The following is a 20,303-nucleotide window of genomic DNA, read 5'->3' as shown; positions in this document are numbered from 1 at the left end:
AATGCAGCAGAGAGTCCGTGATGAGTGTGTGCAGAACAGTGCTTACACACATGTGCTCCCGCGATTGCCTCTGCTCCACTAAGTGACAGTTGGTTACTCGATGTTGTGGAGACAGCGGACACTGTTTGCCCCATTTGGTGTATGGCCTCTGACAATCGGCCGTGTACCTACCGATGTACCTGGGAACCTATACACACAGCACCATCATATGCTGATAGGCGCATGTATTGTTCAGGTGTTGACATTCCATGTTCCAATAGCTGTTGTGTGTACAATGCTTGAGGGCTGCCTGTGTAGGATTCACACAGTGGGCCACCTATACATTACAATTTACAGGTGGTCGTGTTTGTGTGTCATCCATTTTACTGTGTGTGCAGGTGGAGAGGTGTGTCAGTCCGTAGGGGCCTACACTGTCAGAGCATGTGCTATACGTTCCCTCTTTGCCAAGGTGTAGGCATATTGGGCACGCCTCCGTCTGCCTACTGGGGCTGGCACAGTGTGTTTGTGGTCTGAATCCCTCTGTGCCTGTGATGGCCTTGGCAATTGCGGTGAGCTATGAGGGCCTTCACCATTTTGTCCCTGCTGCAGCTGTTTCCACAGGATCATATTATGTAGCATGGCACATACTATGACGATGTGGGCACACATGCCTGGAGAGTACTGTAAGGCTCCACCAGATGTGTCCAAGCACCGGAGCTGTGATTTCTGCATCCTGAACACATGCTCTATGATGATTCTGGTTTGTGCGTGTGCCTCATTATGGCGTTCTTGCATGGGTGTGTGCGCATTTCTGATGGGAGTCATCATCCATGGCTCCAGTGCATAGCCAGCATCCCCCACAAGGTGGCCATGTGGGATGTCCCCCCTGACAAATACCTGATACAGCTGTGAGGCTTGCCAGATATGGGAGTCATGGTAGCTTCCAGGGCTGCCAGCACACACATCCATGATAATGCCCTGGGCATTGCACATGACCTGGCAGTTGATGGAGTGCAATCCCTTGCAGTTTATGTAGTGCCTGCCATGCACACTGGGTGGTGACTTGATTTGTATGTGCATGCAGTCTATCGCACCCAGTACCTCCAGGTAGTGTGCCACACGGTGGAAGTGACGCATATTTCTGGCCAACTCCTCCTGAGTTTGGAGGAAGTATATATGCTCATTGGCATGTGGTAACATGGCATCCAGGAAATGGTGTAGTACCCTGGATGCTGATGCTTGTGAGATCCCCATTATATCTCCAGTTGGCCTTTGAAAGGTACCTGTGGCTAGTATTCGCAAGCTTACACATACCTTCATGTCCACTGGGATGGGTTCCCCTCTGTTGTTTCTGGTTCTCAGGCGTGGCCGGCACAGCTCCAATATTTGCTGTAAGATGTTCCTGTCCACCCTGTAACGCTCTACTATCTCCAGAACATGTAGCCCATGGTAGGTTACCCTTGGTCTGAACACTCTTCTCCTCCTCCGGGGCCTGCAGTGGTTGTCGGCATCCTCCTCCACAACACCGTCAGTCTCTAACACATACTGATGAATCACAGCTATGGCAGCTCCCAACATGTACATTTTAAAAGTTCCCTGTGTGGTTACACCTATGGTGCAGTGTTTGGGAATACACAGGTGTGTGTAGAGTGCTTTCACACTTTATACTATTGTGCTGTGAACACCGATGATGTCATAGGGTGTGTATGTATGATCATAGCTACAGGGAATCTTTTGTGTTTTACTACCGGAACTACTATTGTGGTGCCTTTGGTGTTGAATTACATTTGGCTGCCGTGGATTACCTCTTGACCTTCCCTTTACATTTCTGCACGTTCCACCTACCATTTTCTGGCATGCATCTAGCAGCCTGCTTTCATTTGTACTTTCCTAGACCAGGCTTATCTTGTGTAATGTGTGCTATTGCCGGTCTACTGTTGGTTTGCTTTGCTCTGCTATGACAGATCTCCTATCTTTGCAATCGAATGCCTCTCCTCCTTTCTTTGCATTCCAATGCCTCCCCTATCCTGTTTTGCAGGTTTCTGCGAGCAGACTTGTCAGCTGCCGTCGATTGGCCGCCGTGAGGTGATTGATGTTAATTGCTCATTAGTACTCCAGTTACCCTACTTCAGCATTTCCTTCTTTTCTTCCCCTGACCTTCCTGTTTGTGCTATTGTTCATGGTGTGTGCATCCGCTTACCGGGTTTCGGGCACATTTTCATCCCTGCACACATGCACTTTCGGGCACCATGTGTGTTCTCAGCTAAACGATTCTATACCTTCCTTCCCACCCCTGTCCTGCAGCTTTGCTTAGCAACAGCCAGGCCAGATTTGCATTGCTCCAATGTGCTTACTGCTACGGTGGCAAACCCCTCTGCTGATGTCATGCATCTCCTCTGAGCCACTCCTCAGTGTTATAGCACTGCACCGTATGGTACAACCTTCATCTGGCGGGACGTTTGCGATTCAGTATTACCTGCCTCATTTGCATGGCACTGACTACTAATTCATAGTTACCACGCCGAAAACTGTTGCAGGCCCTTAGCAACCCTTGCACCGTGGTTGTGGTGTTCCATGCCTACCATTGCGTATTATGGGGTAAACCTGATTTGTGAATTTCTTTATGTTCCTGTTTGCGCACACATGCCCTGCGGTTGTACTGCGCGTTACTGTGGACAGGACATTAAATGTTGTTTTTTAGGTGTTGTGCTTCTTTTCTTATGCCATTGGCTGTGTATTTAGCCATTGGCATATGTTAACTTTGTAATACATGAGTCTGGTCTGCTTCCATAACTCCGATGTTCTGTTTGGGAAAATGTAAACCGTGTTTTTTGGTTTACATTTCCGTGGGCTTACGCTACGCCTGCATCACTTCATGAATCTCTATCTGCCTTCATTTGCATGGTGCGACACTGCGCATGGGGTGCTTAGCATACTTATGCCATGGGCTGCGCAGTTCTGGCGTACGCCGGTAGTGCACGTGGAATTGGATCGTAGCTGAATCGCTCGACGGCCATATTTGGCGTTATTCCGCCTACGCTACGCTTGCGCCTGGTGCAAGCTTCATGAATCCCGGGGTGTATTTACTTTAATATTGCTACGCACTCAAGTGTGCTAGATTTGCCCTGCATTTGAATTGTTTCTACTTCTGTTTTAGCTGCTTTACTGTAAAAAAAAAAAAGTTATAAGCTTGTTTCCTGTCTTTCCTGTAACTAGCCTAGTCCAGATACAGATTTCCTTTATCCGGGACTGTTTATAAGCTTTTGAGCCCCTCGAGCCTTTCTGTGTTGGTGGGAAGCCTTCTAGCTCAACAGTGGGAGTGGTAAGCACTAGGTAGCCTATCTACCATAAGATGAGAGGTTTCTGGCCCAGAAATTATAGTTTATTGGCCGTCTGGCCAGTTTTCCATCCCTTTCAACTTTCTGGCTTAAAACGCTCACGTTTGAGTGGGTTTGCGCTTGTTTAAACTCTGTGCAGTGGCGCTGAGCTGAGGTAAATTATTACTGGTGCCAGAAAGTCTGCTCTTCAGTTTTTCCCTTAGATCTTGCTAGTTCTTTCTCTCTTGCACTTCAAATAGCTTAATCACTTTGCACTTCAACAGGTTTTTGTAGCAATTATTGTAGCAAGTACCATCAGCACTAGTCATTCTTCACAGAAATAGCTCCAGTACTTAGTAGTTATGACCAGCCCTCCTGGCATGATTAAAGGGCAGTTCCCTGTGCTTTCTCCTATTAACCTGGTGCACTTTGGCATTCTGAGGTACTGTAGCAATGGCCTCATGTACACAGACAACCCTCTCCCCTTACTTCCCAACACTCAGACTTGTGAGAGATGCACTTATATCACCAAATTGGAAGCCATGCACTCTCCAGCCAAGACCAGACTAGCTGGTCAACAGGAGAAGATCAGCACCTGCACCACACCACATGGAACACATAGCCCTCCAGAACAACCACTATCACAGCTCTCACATAAAAACACAAACCATGCGCACTCACCTTTGCAGACGCTCTCACTAGAAATTTACCCAAACAGCAGAGACCTCCAAGACAGAAACACACTCGACCACCACAACACAGCACAAATCACAGGACACATAGCTTACCTCCACAGTGTGCCCCTCAACCTAAGCCCCTAAGGCTAAACACCTTGCCCAATACACTAATCATAGGTGACTCAATAGTGAGGCACACAGATGTCCCACTCACTAGGTTGAATAAGGAGAAGGTGACAGTCAACTGTCTATCAGGTACTAGAATCCGACACATAACACATGCACTCAGGTCATTCCACAAGTACAAGTAAGAGTCTATCATTGTCCATGTGGGTGTGAATGACCTGAGACGCACCTCCCTGGACTACATAAATAGAGATATGGTGGAGCTCTTAGATTATGTGGCACAGGCAGGTATGACACTAGCCCTGAGCAGTATCCTACCATCACCCAAAATTATACTGCAGTACAAACAAAAAATGGCTGACTTCAACAATTGGCTAAGTTTTTGTTGTCATTCTAAGGGGATCCAGTATCTGTCTGTTTGGGATGACATGATTAACAGACCTCGATGCTTTGTCAGAGATGGCCTGCATCTGTCACCCCTGGGTTTCCAGTTACTGGCTAAGGCTTTTGACACCACTATAGTGTCTTTTTAAGGCGGTGTTACAGAGATCAAATTATCACTGTAACAGCTATAAATAAGTGCAATCTGAGGGTCATGCTGCTCAGTGCTAAAAGTCTAAATCTCAAGATGCACTTGCTCGAAGCTCTCCTCAAAATGGAGAACAGCAATATTTGTGCTGTAATGGAGACCTGGTTTAATGTGGCAGAAAGTACCCCTGTGCTACCAGGCTATAACTCATTCCACACCTTTCAGGCCCAAAACATGGACCAAAGCTCCAAAGGCAGCGGTGTCTCCATATTCATAAAGGATATGCACATATCCAGACTAGTTGCTCAGCATAACGCATCTGAGATACTTCAGGTACTACTAACAATGGGTAAGATGGTGATCCAGATTATAGCCTGCTATAGGTCTCCAACCATGTCCCTAGACTCTGTGTTCCTAAGGATCCTGGAATCTGTCAAGGTCCAACTCAACACTCTCTTACTAGGAGACTTCAACTACCCCTCCATCAACTTGGAAAAATACTCAAGCATCAATACACTGGCCCAGTGCTTCCTGGAATTCATCAGTTCCAGTGCCCTGGACCTGCTCCTGCTCATTCTGACCCCCACTAGATGAAGCAACATCCTCGACCTGGTTATTACTAACATGGTGACCATTGCTCTACACCAATAGTCAACCCCACTATGGTCAGATCCGACCGTAAACTAATCACCATGGAAATCCACATCTCATCCACACCCCCTGCAAAGGTAACCACCTTGAAAAACTTCTCCAAAGCTGGCTTTGGACTCCTAAAAACAGAGGTGGCTAACTTCATGGCACCATGCTAATGGAAAATAGCTGCATGACTGCCGAATTATACACCAATGCACTATACGAAAATGTACATAAATGCATGGGACTAGCCATACCTAACAGAACCAAGATGCTCTCCACCAAAAAAAGGAAGCCAATCTGGTGGTCCCCTGCCATTAATGAACTCTACAACAGAAGGAAGAAACTGTTGCAGAAAAAGGTGAAGTCCCAAGACTGGAAAAACTCCCTTATTAGCCTCAGCAAAAAGTTGAGATCCCTCATCAAATCCTCTAAAGCCAGCTCTGAAGGCAGAATTTTGGTAGACACTGAAAACAATCAGAAAGCCTTCTATAGCTATATCAAGAACCTCCACTGCAATACCCAGATTTGAATTACTGCACGATGGTACCTCCTATACTGAGCCAACAGATATTACCAACATACTGGCCAACAGATTCAGTGCCAACTTTACCCCCCCCCCAAAGGACCAATCAGAATACCAGAAGAATGCCAGGCATCCAGCATTACTGCAGCACAGGTTAAAGCTGCATTGCCCAAGGCCAAGAATATAGATTCCATGGGACCTGATAATATCCCTGGCTGTGTTCTGCATGAACTACAAAGTCAACTGACACCACATCTGTGTGCCCTGTTCAGTCACAACCGCACTTGTGTTAGAACATGATATCTAATATTGGGAATAACTCCCTATCAAGGTGTCACTATTTATTTACTCACATTCCGAATTACAAACTCAGAATTCATATCCCATTGCAGAAGGATACTTTTTCACTTATTTCACATGGCAAGCACTTTATAATACTCTTTTTATATACAAATTCAGTACTCTTAACCTCTCCCTTACAGATCCTGGACAATTCTATTGCAGGCGTACTGTGTGTACAAATCTAGTATGCAATGACGAGCATTTTTTCAAAAAATGATTACATTCAGTGAGAATAAACTACATGGTTTAGTAGTCATTGAGGATATCATATACTACATCTTGCAGAAATACATTTTCTCCAGGCAGAGACAAGATGGTTTTGTGAAACAAATAGATTTTAGAGGTTTTTTTGGCTGTACTAAAAGGGTTGGATTGAATCAGTTGATCCTTTTTGGGAATGCAGACAAGTTAAATACTTCTTCCAGTAAGATCACTGCAAAGTTTCACATAAGTGGGATCATATTACAGCTTCTTAACCTAACCAGAAGCTTCAAAATTAGGCATTGTGTACTAATTTATGACCCATGAAATTAAGATTTGCTATGAACTCCTAATGAAGGTTATTTACATTTTTCTTCTGTACAGATTTCTTGCACACAATGGAAGTGCCTATTAGTATAGAAGTGCATATATAAATAATCAGTGATAATAAAATTGACATGCCCATTATCAAAAACAAAATATGATGATGGTGTGAAGTGTTTGAAATTTGCTTGACTGTTCAGCACCAATATAGTTATTGTAACTACTCCAAAACAGCAGAATATGTCAGTTTTGCCAAAGTTCTTTATTCTGTATTGCTTCAAAATTCTGAAATTCAAAAAGGAGATTTGAAAGAAAAATATTGTAGAACTAGATTTTTAAGGCCCCTGTCTTCTTTATAAATGTAAATAATTATAATAGATGGTTATGAAGTCTCAATGAATGTGACTTTGAGGGGATATATTGAGACGCTGCAGTCTGCATCTGTTAAAGACAGGAGACATTTCTAATATTGTGTGTCATTAATCTACAGGGGTGAGAAGCATGTGACTGAGTGCCCATTTGTAAACATTAGGAAAGCCTTCCCAAGTCATTAGTAGCCCTCAAAGAAAGAAACATGCTGCCAGTGAACTGAAACAGACTGCAGAGGAAATAAGTCATTCTGTTCCTGAATTACTTTCTGAAACATTTCTAATCATTATGTATGCATGACAGGTAGATGTTATAGTCTTTTGAGGAGGTATAGCTGATGCTTTTTTTTTTAAAATAATTTTTATTGAATTTTTATAAACAAAACAAAGAATCCTGTGCATTTAAACAAATTGAATAAAACAAAACTATATACAGCACAACTATTTACAATGCCCATAACATACAAAATTTACAATGTATGTGTTACATCTTATGTAATAAATTCTTTAGTTTTATCCATGATAGTTTCTTATGAGTTACTTTTGCTGATCTTAAATCAAGGGTAAACAGTTCTCTTTTACATACAGGTTTGGCCAGTAAAATAAACTCAGAAAAAGAGAGGATGTTTCTACTTTTCCAGTTTGATGTTATAATTTTCCTTGTGATTGCAAGAAGAGACCAGAGAAGATGCACTTGTGTCTTTGGAATATGTATTGCTATCAGTGCATTAAATAATACAAAAAAATCTGAGATGTCACATTTGTCAGACTGCAAAGCCTTTGAAAAGGACTTAAATTCCTGCCAAAAGGTTGTAACCATTTTACATTCAAGAAACATATGTGCCCAGTCAGCATATAAAGTTTCTTCACATCTCCAACAATTGTGAGTAATAGTATGTGAGATCAATGCTAATTTATGATGGGTAATGTAGCTCCTATGGATAAACTTCCAAGTGGAAATTTTCCAGAAAGGATATGAGGTTGTGTTGTTAACTGATTTCAATGTCAAGGCTCTGTCAGAGTCTGAAAATTTAGCTTTATTTAGTTTTTCAATATAACTCCATAAATAAACTTCTGGTATTTGTAAGCCTGCTCTTAGTGTTTTGTAAATCTTAGATAATGAAAAGCCTGTGTTGTGGTTAATCATATTCAGTTCACAGAAAAGAGAGATTAATTTTGGATATAATGAAACATCAAGCACTTGATTTGATTTAAACTCGTTTAGTAGATGTTCTCTAAAAATCTGGATATTTAACCAGTTATTTTGATTAGAATTACACCTAGCAATAAGACTATTTGTGTCATATATATCCTTGCTACCAATGGATTGGTGCCAATATATTAGACCATTTTCCTTCATCACCATTAATTTTCCAATATTAAAATTAATCTAGACATTTTCTTGTCAATGCTACCAGAAATATTAAGAATAAGAGATGTCTTGTCTTATAGTTACTGTTCATTATCTTTTTAAAGTTGTTTAATATGTAGCTGATGCAATGAGGGTATCTTTTGATTCTATTTTCGTTAAAAATTATGTCTTTTACAACCAAAAAATCTTATTATTATCTACAAACAAGTCATTATTTATTGTCTCATCAAGGTTAGAAATCAATATAGTTTCATGCAATTTCTTTCAGTTTGATGTATATTTATTACTTAACCACTGACTCATTATACTAAGTGTAGCTGCTTCAGTATAAAGTTCTAGATTCAGAAATGCAATGCCTCCCTTATCCCATTCCCTACAATGCCAATCATATCTTATTCTTAGTTTCTGCGGATGCCATAAAAAGGTAAACAGAAGTGAGCTGAGATTTTTTATTAATTTTTTTAGAGGTCCAACTATTATAGTTTGAAATAGGAATAACATTTTTGTTAAAATGCACATTTTTATTAAGCTTATTTTAGAGAAAAACATTTTCCTCACTTGCTTAAATGTTCCTTAACCACAGTTATCAGGTTATTATAATTCAAATGCATAATGCCTTTCCAATTTGTTTTTATCTACACACCTAGATATTCGAAAGTATCATTTTTCCAGTTAAAATTACTGTGTTTTTCTAATATGGTGCTGATTTTTTGTTTAACAGTATAGTTTTCATTTTGTTAGTATTAAATTTTAAGCCTAAGATTTCTTCAAAATTTTTTAGAGATTTTATAATATGGTGTATTGAATAATCTATATTCCCAATAGTTAACAGAATATCATCTGTGAAAATTTGTATTTTGCAAGAGTGATAAGAATTAATATCAAAGCTAACAATATTGTGTTGTTTCGGATGCAGTTGGCTAATGGTTCCACTGCTAAGGCAAATGATAGGGGTGAAAGTGGGCAGCCTTGTTTGGTTCCTTTTAATATTTTGATTTGATTGGACAAGAAAGCCCCAATTTTGATGTAAGACACTGAATTTTCATATAGATTTTTTATTAATTTTATAAAATCAGGTGAAAAATTAAATGATTCTAGTACTTTAAATAAATAAGGTCAAGTAATAGAGTCGAAAGCTTTGTCCAGATCTAAACTAATGATGGATAATTCTTTCTTTTTCTTGTTCTCTAGATCTATTAAAGATAGAATTTTGATGACATTGTCTTGAACTTTCCTGTTCGATATGAAGCCTGTTTGATCTTCTGCTATTAATTTTGGCATGCATTGGTTTAATCTTTTAGTGAGAATTGAGGTGAAAATGTTATAATCAATGTTCAATAGAGATATAGGGCGATATGATGTTACTAGTTTAGGATCTTTGTCCTGCTTTAAAATGGGAGAGATTATGGCATATTTCCAAGAAGGAAAGTGATTTCCATACTTTCTAAATTCCTCAAAAGCTGCTACTAGAATTTTTAGAGTATCATCAGGAAGAAGTTTATAAAATTCACCAGTAATACCGTCTATTCCTGGGGCCTTATTGCTTTTAATGTTTTTAATATTTTCCTTAACTTCTATTAGTGAGATTGGTTTTATCAATTTGATGTTTTGTTCATTGGTTACTTTCTTATTAACATTTTCAATCAGAAACTTTTCTTTTAGAGTGTTGCTAGAATCTGAATTAGCATTATTTAATGCCTCATGATGCGGTCAAAACATTTCTAAGATTTCGTTTAAGTTTGTAACTTGCATATGTTTGTTCCTTGTGTTGTCAGTAAGTTCTTTTATATAGCTTGTATTAGCTGAATTTTTTGATTTAACTGCCATTCTATGCAGATTTTTTGGATTTGCAGAGTATGACTGTAGTTTAAGCCTCTCTAGATTTATAGCCACTTTATGATTCAAGATGTCTACATACTTTGTGTTTAATGTTTTTGGTTCAGAGTTTGTATTTATATCTTTGCTATTTAAATTCTTTTTTAGTGCATCAATTTTTCTTTGTAATGCTATTAGCTCGTCATCCCATTGTTTGTTTTTGTTTAAATACCAGTTTTTTATTTTACCATAAAGATATGATTTTAACGAATCCCAAACAATAGTCTTAGAAGTCTCATTATTGTCATTGATAGTAAGAAATGACTTAGTTTCATTTAAGAGCCAGTCTTTAAACCCATTGAGTTTCACAATGTAAGCAGGTAATCTTTGCCAGCAATCAGATCTTTAGGGCTGATGTTAACCTTGAATAAAAGAGCATTGTGATCTGACAGGGCAAACATTAATTAAAACGTCATGAGTTTTAGAAATTAGACTATTAGAAATTAATACTTTGTTTGGCAGCCATGGTGGTGCAGCAGTTAGCATTGTCACCTCACAGCAAGAGGTTCTCCAGTTCAATTCTCGGCTGGGGTGCCTTCTGTGCGGAATTTGCATGTCCTCCCTGTGGTCACGTGGGTTTCCTCCGGGTGTTCCGGTTTCCTCCCACATCCCAAAGGCATGCAGTAGGTGGATTGGACACTCTAAATTGGCCCTAGGTATGAGTGTGTGCATGTGTGTGCCTTCTTTGGAAGGTTGAGCACTGGGCTGGCAACTCGACACTCTACTGCCAATCATGAGTGGACAGATGATCCGCTGTGGCAACCCCTAACTAGGAAAAGCCAAAAGAAGAAATTAATACTTTGTCAATAGCTGTCTGTGTTCCATATCTATATGAGTAGTGCATGTAGTTTAATGATTCCGATTCTTTTATATCATATATATCTCTGAGATTTAAAGAATTAATAAAATGTTTTAGTTTTTTAGCGGAAGCAGACAATTTGAAGTTATAATTTTTGGTGGTATCCTTTTTAGTAAGATTACAATTAAAATCTCCAGCATAAACTATATCTCCTTTGGCTTTAATAGATATTAATTCTAAATATTTATTAGCAGTTCCTGCACTGATACCAGGGATCCAATATGTGCTAGCTAAAGTGATGTATCTTTTATTCAACTCTAGCACTAATAAACATAACATACCATTCTTCTCTGAAAAACTGTCTACTATTTTGGGCATCGGGAAAGATTTGTTCCACAGTGTCATAGTGCCTCTTCTCTTAGCCCGGAAATGAGATTCCGCAAGTGTTGTGTAACCCATGAAAGATATTTTATCTAAGTCCTTTTTTATAAAGTGTGTTTCTTGTAGAAATGCTATGTCTATTTTATTCATTTTCAAATATTTTGATAGACTTCTTCTGTTTATGATATTAAGGCCATTAATATGTAAGGATAAACCTTTATATGTATGCATTTTTAAAGAAACAATTGTCATTCTTAAAGTTTGTAATGGACTCGAATTTAAAACAAAACATACCTAATGTAACAAGTATAACTATACATAATCCTAAACATGGAAAATTAGATTCCTAGTTTGATGACTGCATCATCCAAACCACCATCTTCACACCCTAAGACTCTTGTCAATATCCATCAAGTGCTTCTGCTTTTATTTAAATACTTATACAGATTAAATATGAGAATAAACTTTTAACGATATACAATATGATTTGATTCACAATAACTAATGTTATGCAATAAAAATGTAGCATTGCTCCATACATCGTATCTGAAAGTGAAATTTACTAAATTCTAACAAACAATAGAACTTTATGTTGATTAATCTGACTGAAGTCACTAATTATATCTCAATTCCTAATAAAAAATAAAATATAAAGAAACAAAGAACATAAAGATAATAATATTTTATCTTGGAACTAAACCTATTATTTACATTTATGAAAACTATCTGTATATGTCATAAAGTAAGTGTTAAATAAAGTGTCTGATACTATATCTAAAACTCTCATCCTTCCCTTCTCTTCTTCCCCTTCTTCTGTACAATATTACAGTATCTGATTTATGTTATTGTATAGTTCTGTGTTTTATTGATCCTAAAGAGCTTTAAGAATATCTCATTAAATTTCCCATCTCACATCCCTCTCCCACTCCCCCCTCTCACTCACAGTGTTCTTAATCCACTAATCTAGATGTTTAGACAAGGATTATATGTACCTAAATATATCATTTAATAGATCGGTAGATGTAATGATTAATTATAGTCAAACATAACTTCCACTATAGATTAATCTCATGTTGGATATCAGAGAACATCTATTGACTTATATACATTGAACATGATAGTATATGAGAGGTATTTGGCTTATCATGCTTGATCAGCATCTAGTATACTTAGTGAGATGTGTTTTATACATTCCAGTCATTAAAGTTGTACATACAACTAGTTAATAATGAAATATACTTGCCCTTACAACAGAATTATAAACTTCTACCTAAACTTTTATATATATTTTTAAAATATCAACATAATTATGGAAGATACAGTACCATTCATGTGTAAAATATTTGTATAAACCATATCCTCTATTAAAGCAAGGTACCTTTGATATGTAACTATGTTTCTTATACTCCTTGCAAAAAAAAAAATGGGGAGATAGTTTCTCATGTATTAACTACTCAAAACCTGCCTGAACTCTAGCAAATCAAATCCTATTCAGAAACTAACCTTCAAAACTCTAACTGCTATAAATGCATTTGGCATCTATAGAAGCTTTCTTATTAAATGAGTAGAGTAGTGCAGTTAACATAATGAGTAGCAAGTTATGCATGCATTGTGAAGAAATAGGCAGGTAAATATAATGACATAGCATTAATAGTATAACTGAGAATAAGTCACATTACTGGCAATATAAAAACAACTTCATATAAGAAACTGTATTAAGGAGAAACTATTATGCTAATGTATTGATTCATTTCTTTCATAACATGTGAAGCACATTCCTGAAAACTAAATTCTATGAGGTTAATACAAGCCAGTATTTCTGTGATTAAACAGGAAGCTGATTATTTAAATGCAAGAACATCATTAAAATAATAGAATACAGCTTCTTTTTAAGTTATAAGCTGCAACTTATAGTTTTTTTAGAGTCTAAATAAGCTGAAATCTTCTTAAAAATGGCTATACAGCATTGAGACACCATTTTCCTTCATTGCAGATGTTAAACAGTGTGCGATGTGAGTTCAAATGTTATCTGGCTCAGTCTTTCATTTCCCACACTCATACAGAGTCCTCAGGGCTCAGGGAAGCTGAAAATGCTCGAGGAATGGATCTAGTGAAGCTTTTCAACTTTATGGCACCGATACAAGTCTCAAGGTTAGTAAAGTATGCAATTTGAAGAAAATGCCTTTTTAACAGGTGCTCACATGTTAAAAGCCAGAATTTAGTGCATTTAAAAGAAAAAAAGAAACTGTTAAGTAAGTGTTACAGTAAATGTGTTCCCCAGCATAAAACATCACCCCTTGTAATGTAACCTCATTAAAAATGCTCTAAATAAATAATTACATAGTTTTTATCTAACAATAAGGGTAATAAGCACACTTAATTGACTGCAATCAACTGCTGTTAATACAAAGGAATCTTCCTAGCTACATTTCTCCTATATGACACACCTCCCCATTTCCCTTTCGAATTGAATAGTTGTCTACTTAATGTTAATACTATGTTTCCCTACTGAAAGCATGTTACTAAGCCATACAAAGGGATGCTCTTTAAGTGTGCATTATCTATTTAAAAAAAAAGGGTTCTGTCAAAACATAATATGTTTTTCTGCAAGGGCTAAAGTCACCATCAACAAGCTTTAACAGTAGAAAGTATTAGATGCTTGATTAACTCTATATAAGAAACATTACTAAGATAGAAACTGAAAAAAAGAAATGAGTAGAGAGAGTAAAGGAAAGAAGAGCAAACAGTAAAGCACAAATATGAGGAAGAAGAACAAAGGAAAACAATAAAATATGCTAGTTTTTTAAAAGTGTAATAAAGATTTTACCTTGTAATATATTTGCTGGTTTCTTATGTTTTAAAAGAAATAAGTCAATTGCAAGCAGTAAAGGGAAAGATGAGTTAACTTACTTCCCTTTAAGTTTCTTAGTAGTCAGCACTTGTTATTGTTTTTCCATTAGTAGCTTGTCTTTTTAAACTTGGTAAAGAGAGGTCCATGTCTTCTAGTTTATTTAATAGATTGTTTCTTTTGACAAAATCAGTAGCTTCTGCTAGATTGTTAAAGATTTTCTGCCCATCTGGTAAGGTCATCTTTACCCTAGCTGGAAAAAGGATCTGAGCTTTTATGTTAGCTTTTTTAAGGTATTTGATTAGAGGAATGCATGCTTTCCTTTTTGTTATATAGTGGTAGATGTATAATCATTGTCAAATCTAATGTTCCTTCCATTGTCTTGGATGGGGTTCCCTGCCCAAGCGGCTCCCAGAACTAAATCTTTATCCTGGGTAGATAAAAATTTGACAATAATAGATCTCACTGAGGATGAATTTTTTGAGAAAGATGGATTAGATAGAGGCTTGTGAGCTCTTTCAATTCTGAATGAGAGGGGCTCAGGAAAGTTTAATACCTTAGGTCGTCAGTGGTTCAAAAAAAGAATCATGTTGTTACCTTCAGTCTTTTCAGGGACCCCATAAATTCTAATGTTGTTTTTTCTTGATCTTGATTCCAGGTCCTCTATTTTTTCTGTTAAGGAATTATTTTGTTTCAGAAGAAATTTAATTTGAGTATCATTCTCCATTTGTCTTCCATCTAATTTGTTGACAGATTCCTCTGTGCTGGCAATTTGGTCTGAATGTTTTGTGATTATTTCTTTAAAATCTTCAGTTTGTTTCCTGCTTTCATTCTTCATGTTTTCCATTATATGTTCCAAGTTGTCCATGTTTGTAGAGAGATCTTGAATACTACTAATTATAGTTTGGAGTTCTTTTTTCATGAGAGAATCTTGAACGGAAGATTTTGAGTGGCTCATGGCTTCAGCAATCTGCATACAGCTTTCGAAGTTCTGACAGTAAATTGTGAGGAAAATTCAATAAAAGTTTGATTTTTTTCTCAGTAAATAATCCACAATAGTATAAGGAATAGTTATGATGTAAAATCTTTATACGTTTTTTAAATAAAATTATAAAAATCCTGTTAGAAACATAACTTTACAGGCAGAGCAACAAGAAAGTGCTGTTCTCACTCTAGCATCTTGGCCACACCCCCCATAGCTGATACTTCTGATTGCAAATTAACCTGTTTATGCAAAGGACACTTTATAAAAGACTTTATGGTGAACAAATGTTTTTCTTTTTTTACTTCTCATTCACACTATTTCTGCTTCTCGTTATACTGAAGCACACACAACAGAAGTGTATGTACTAAGACAGCATTCTGGAGCAGATGGAAGATTTAAGTTTTTTGTGGTGTGACCCAGTTTATCTGATTGTTTTGGGTCATAAAGTGCTTTGCAATTAAGGGAAGATGGAGATTATTAAAGAGACATGTCCTATTAGGAAGACATAGAAGAGGAGAGGGGTGAATATTAATCTAGAAAGTTGTGATCTTTGGTAAAAACCTGTGGAACTGTAAATATGTCCTATTGTAGGCTACTGGACAGGGCCAAAGAGGATATCTGTTATGATCCTAACAACAGGATGCAACAGTTTTTATTTTAGTAGTCTCACATTTTTATTTAAAATGTTATCTAACAAATAAACCACAATTTGATTTGGGTACTCATGTAATAAAATAATGGAAATGCAGTAATAGCATCCTATATGTTGACAGTTGTAATATAATGTGAGAGTGAATGGTGCTAATGTCTTACAAACAAGCCATCAGTACTCTAACTAAAGCTACAGCTATAACTATAGATAGATAGACAGATATGAGTTCTTAAGGAATAATCACCAGAGAGTTTGATCAACACACCAAACCTTGAACAAATTCACCAGCGACTACCATTAATCAGCACTGAAATAACTGCAAAAAAGTAATCGCAAATATAAACCAATAGGTTACATTTGCAATTACAATACGGAAAACAAACAAAAAAGAAACAACTTCTATACTGAGGGCTTCACCCCCCCCCATGAAAACATGGAGATTAAATATACTAACTCCAGGTTCAAACAAACTCAAAAATGGGCAAAACCACTTGAAATTATGTAAAAGTCAATGTAATTGTAGCAACACTAGAAAACACTACTGTTTTACTACACATAAAATGTATGCAGCTATAACTCATATATCACACACACACACACACACACACAAACCGCATATATATATATATATATATATATATATATATATATATATATATATATATATGTGTGTGTGTGTGTGTGTGTGTGGATATCATTCAGAATTCAGAAGCTGAAGTTTTCAGAAACTCAAAATTCATATGGTGCAAACCATATGATCGAATTTCCGAAAACTCGAACTTTGGAAAACAACAAAAATTTAACTTTTTTCTACATTTTTGCTGTATCTCCCACACCTCCTGCATATTATTTATACCAGCTCTGAGAATGCATTACTGTGGGGAAAAGGGGAAATTCTCTTGATCCTCACTGTACCTCGATCTCCATTCAAAAGCTTTGTGATTTCTGAAAGTCAGTCAAGTGATCTCAACCATATGAATTTCAACTTTTATCAAACTCCAGCTTCTGAAGGGGACCCATATATATATATATATATATATATATATATATATATATATATATATATATATCCGTATGTCAATAAACAACTCTCAGTATTCAAACTATGGCATAAGTTACATAACTAGATAATTATTTACAGTATAAAATATATAAGTATATACAGTAGAGTACTATGTGTACATGCATGGAGATGGAAGCTAGAAGGAAGCAAAAGGGGAATAAGGGTGAAGACTTCTTTGCAGAATAACAGAGTATAGTAGTGAGTTGACATGGGTGCGTGCGTGTGTGTGCCTTCTGTGAAAGGTTGGGTGCCGGGCTGGCAACTCGACACTGTAAAAAACTCCACTGCCAATCATGAGCGGACGGTGATCTGCTGTGGCGACCCCTAACCGGGAAAAGTCGAAAGAAGAAGTAGTGAGTTGACATTTGATTTGATAGTTGTCATCTGTTGAAAGTTTACTTTTTTGTCAAGCTAGATATCTGCTTATTTGAAATGAAAGCTTTATACTAATTGCAGTTTCTCATCAAGCTGAATGACTCGTTTAGTGAGTATGGCAATAAACGTTTGCCTTATGCCAAAGATTGCACATTTTGTTTTCTTAGTATTGGGTATAGGTTAGGTCACCAGTTAGAGAGGAGAAAAAGTTATTTTTGAAGTTTTATTTTTGATGGCAAAGAAGAATGGGTTGCTTCTGTAGATAACCATGTTATGCGAGTATTGAATATTACTGAGCTAATGAAGGTCCATGGATAAGTGATCGGTAAATAGGAAGAAAAGTAGACTGGATAAGAAGGATAATTTTAGGTACACCTTTGATTATAAATAGGGAGGAAAAGAACAGCGATCTGACTTGAACTTTTAATACATCTTTCCAGTTAGGGAAGTTAATGAACCATGGGAAATACACTGAGATGACTCCTGCTTAAACAGGTGAGGTTAATTTTATTATTTTATTTATTTAACATTTGTTAACTGGGAAAGTCCAACTTAGAACTAAGCCATTTTTCAGCGGAGGCCTGAGGCGAAATGCTGTAGACGCATGTCTTTCCAACATAGTAGAAAAATGGAGTACCCAGAGGAAACCCACACAAATTCAGGGAGGATATGCAGACTCCATACAGAAGGCACCCCCAGCTGAGAATTGAACCAGAGAACCTCTTGCGGTGAGGCAACAATGTTATCACTGCACCATTGCGCCATCCATAGACAATGATGGTCCACCATCTCAAAGAATGTCATCAAGTCAATAAAGGTCCCACCTTATTAAAAAAAAAAAAGCAAACAAAAAGCTTGTCCATGTACATGAGGATATCATCAACAAGACTGCATAAGGCTGTCTTGTTGTTATGGCCAACTGACAAAACATGCTGATTTGATGAAATGATTCGTTATTCTTGGGTATATTCTGTAAGTTGGGTGAAAGCTATTTTTTTCAAGGATTCTGTCTAGATTAGGTAAGATTGATCTTGGTCTAAAGTCTTTGGTGAGTTCTGATTTGGCTTGCTTAAGCATGGGTATTATTGTTAGGTGTTGTGTTGGAAGATAGACAAAAGGATCTTTGCATAGTACAATAAACCAAGGTAGAAGATCCTCTACACCTATGGGTGCATTTGTGGGGATTGAGGTAATTCATTTCTCAGTTTGTTTTATTATATTTTTAAGTAGAAAGTAGGAGAGAATGGGCTGAGTGAGGAGGTTGAGTAAGGTCGAATGCTCACAAAGGAAGTCTCCAAAAATTTTTATTGACCAGGATAATCACAAATTCACAAGTTAACCTAGGTTTCGTCTAAACTTTAGACTTCTTCAGAACCTTCAGGTTCTGAAGAAGTCTAAAGTTTAGACGAAACCTAGGTCAGCTCATGAATTTGTGATTATCTTGGTCAATAAACGTTTTTGGATACAGTTCTCTGGTCAGTGGTTGCAATTTCTGTGGTGTTTCAGTTTCGGTTATTAGTCACTAAGGAATGTTGCAGTTTTAAAATTACCAGAGATGGTGGTAATGGAGTCTCTATGTGAAAGTATGAAAGGATGTTAAATGGCATACGTCCTGTCTCACCATTAATGAAGTTCCAAACTTTTGTTAATGGTATTTGTAAGGGAATTTTGAGTGGAATGAAGAAAGTTAGCTTTATATTTTCTTGTGGCTTTTTTGGCCATGTTTCTGAGGGATATAAATTAGTCTATGGTTTCAAGCACTAACAGTTTCACCATTTGAGCCATGAATTTGAATGAAATTTTGAGGTCATTTGTGAAATATTTATTATATTTGTAGTTACAAAGCCAGGTAGGTGCTTAGGAAGCTACAGGGTTGGTTGGGACTTGTGTTTTGAATGAAAGGTCACTAATTAGTTTGCATGGTAAGTTTTGGATGGGGCTTATAATGTATAGTAATTAGCTAAATTGAAAAGAAGCATCAGTCACTAACAGAAGAGTATAATATGGTAGTTCATAGGTTCATGGGTTCATAGGTAGGTGCTAGGCTATCATCCCAAGGGCCTACGTAAGCCTAGCCAACAAGGTTTCCTGGGTTACGCCACCCAAGAAAGTTATTTTCCTGTGCCACTGTTAGCAGAGACACAGAAGTAATCCCCGGGTGTATTTCCTATTTCCCATCTACTCATCAAGATTTTTCTTGAAGAGTGCTAATGAAGAATTTTGCTTGACATACATGAGTAGCCTGTTCCAAAGTATGGGAAGTCTCTGGGACAGGAATCTATCCCTCCAGCATGTCTTGTTTATTGTGGTGACAAGGTTTAGGTCTCTATTGCATGTAGCTCCGAGGGGCTGGGATTTCTTTAGGTGTAGCATGTCCAAAAGCTCTGGGTTTGACATAGCTTTATATATCAGGCAGAGATCACCTCGGAGTAGGCGATATGCTATGGAGTAAAGCTGGATTATTTTGAGGCGGTCAGTGTAGGGCATTTGTTTGAAGCCAGTAATCCTCATTGAGAAATACTTCTGTGGCCTTTCCATCTGCTGCAGATGTCTTGTGAGGTACATTCCAAAAGGGGCATTGTACTCTATAATGGGTCTAATGAGTGTCGAGTAGAGGGGAACAGTGACCTCTTTTTTCCTGGATGAGAACCCCTTTATGATGAGGTGTGCCATGTAGAAGGACTTTCTAAGTACTGTGGCGATGGGACTATCAAAGTAGAGACTACTGTCCACCTGGGTCCCAAGGTCTCATCACACATCGGTGTTAAGTAGATTGCTGCCTATGTGGTAGTTCATGGGTACAGAGTTTTTACCAAAGGGGATGACACTGCACTTTTTGGCGTTGAGCTTGAGGCCATGGCTCTGACACCAGGCATCTGTCTCAGCGAGGCCCTTCTGTAGGATGTCCACATCATTTGGGGACTTGACTAT

This window comes from Protopterus annectens, chromosome 4.part1, assembly GCF_019279795.1.
Source record: "Protopterus annectens isolate FY-2018-M chromosome 4.part1, PAN1.0, whole genome shotgun sequence".
NCBI lineage: Eukaryota > Metazoa > Chordata > Ceratodontiformes > Protopteridae > Protopterus > Protopterus annectens.
The sequence above is the reverse complement of the archived record's forward strand: the minus strand, read 5'-3'. Positions refer to the sequence as shown.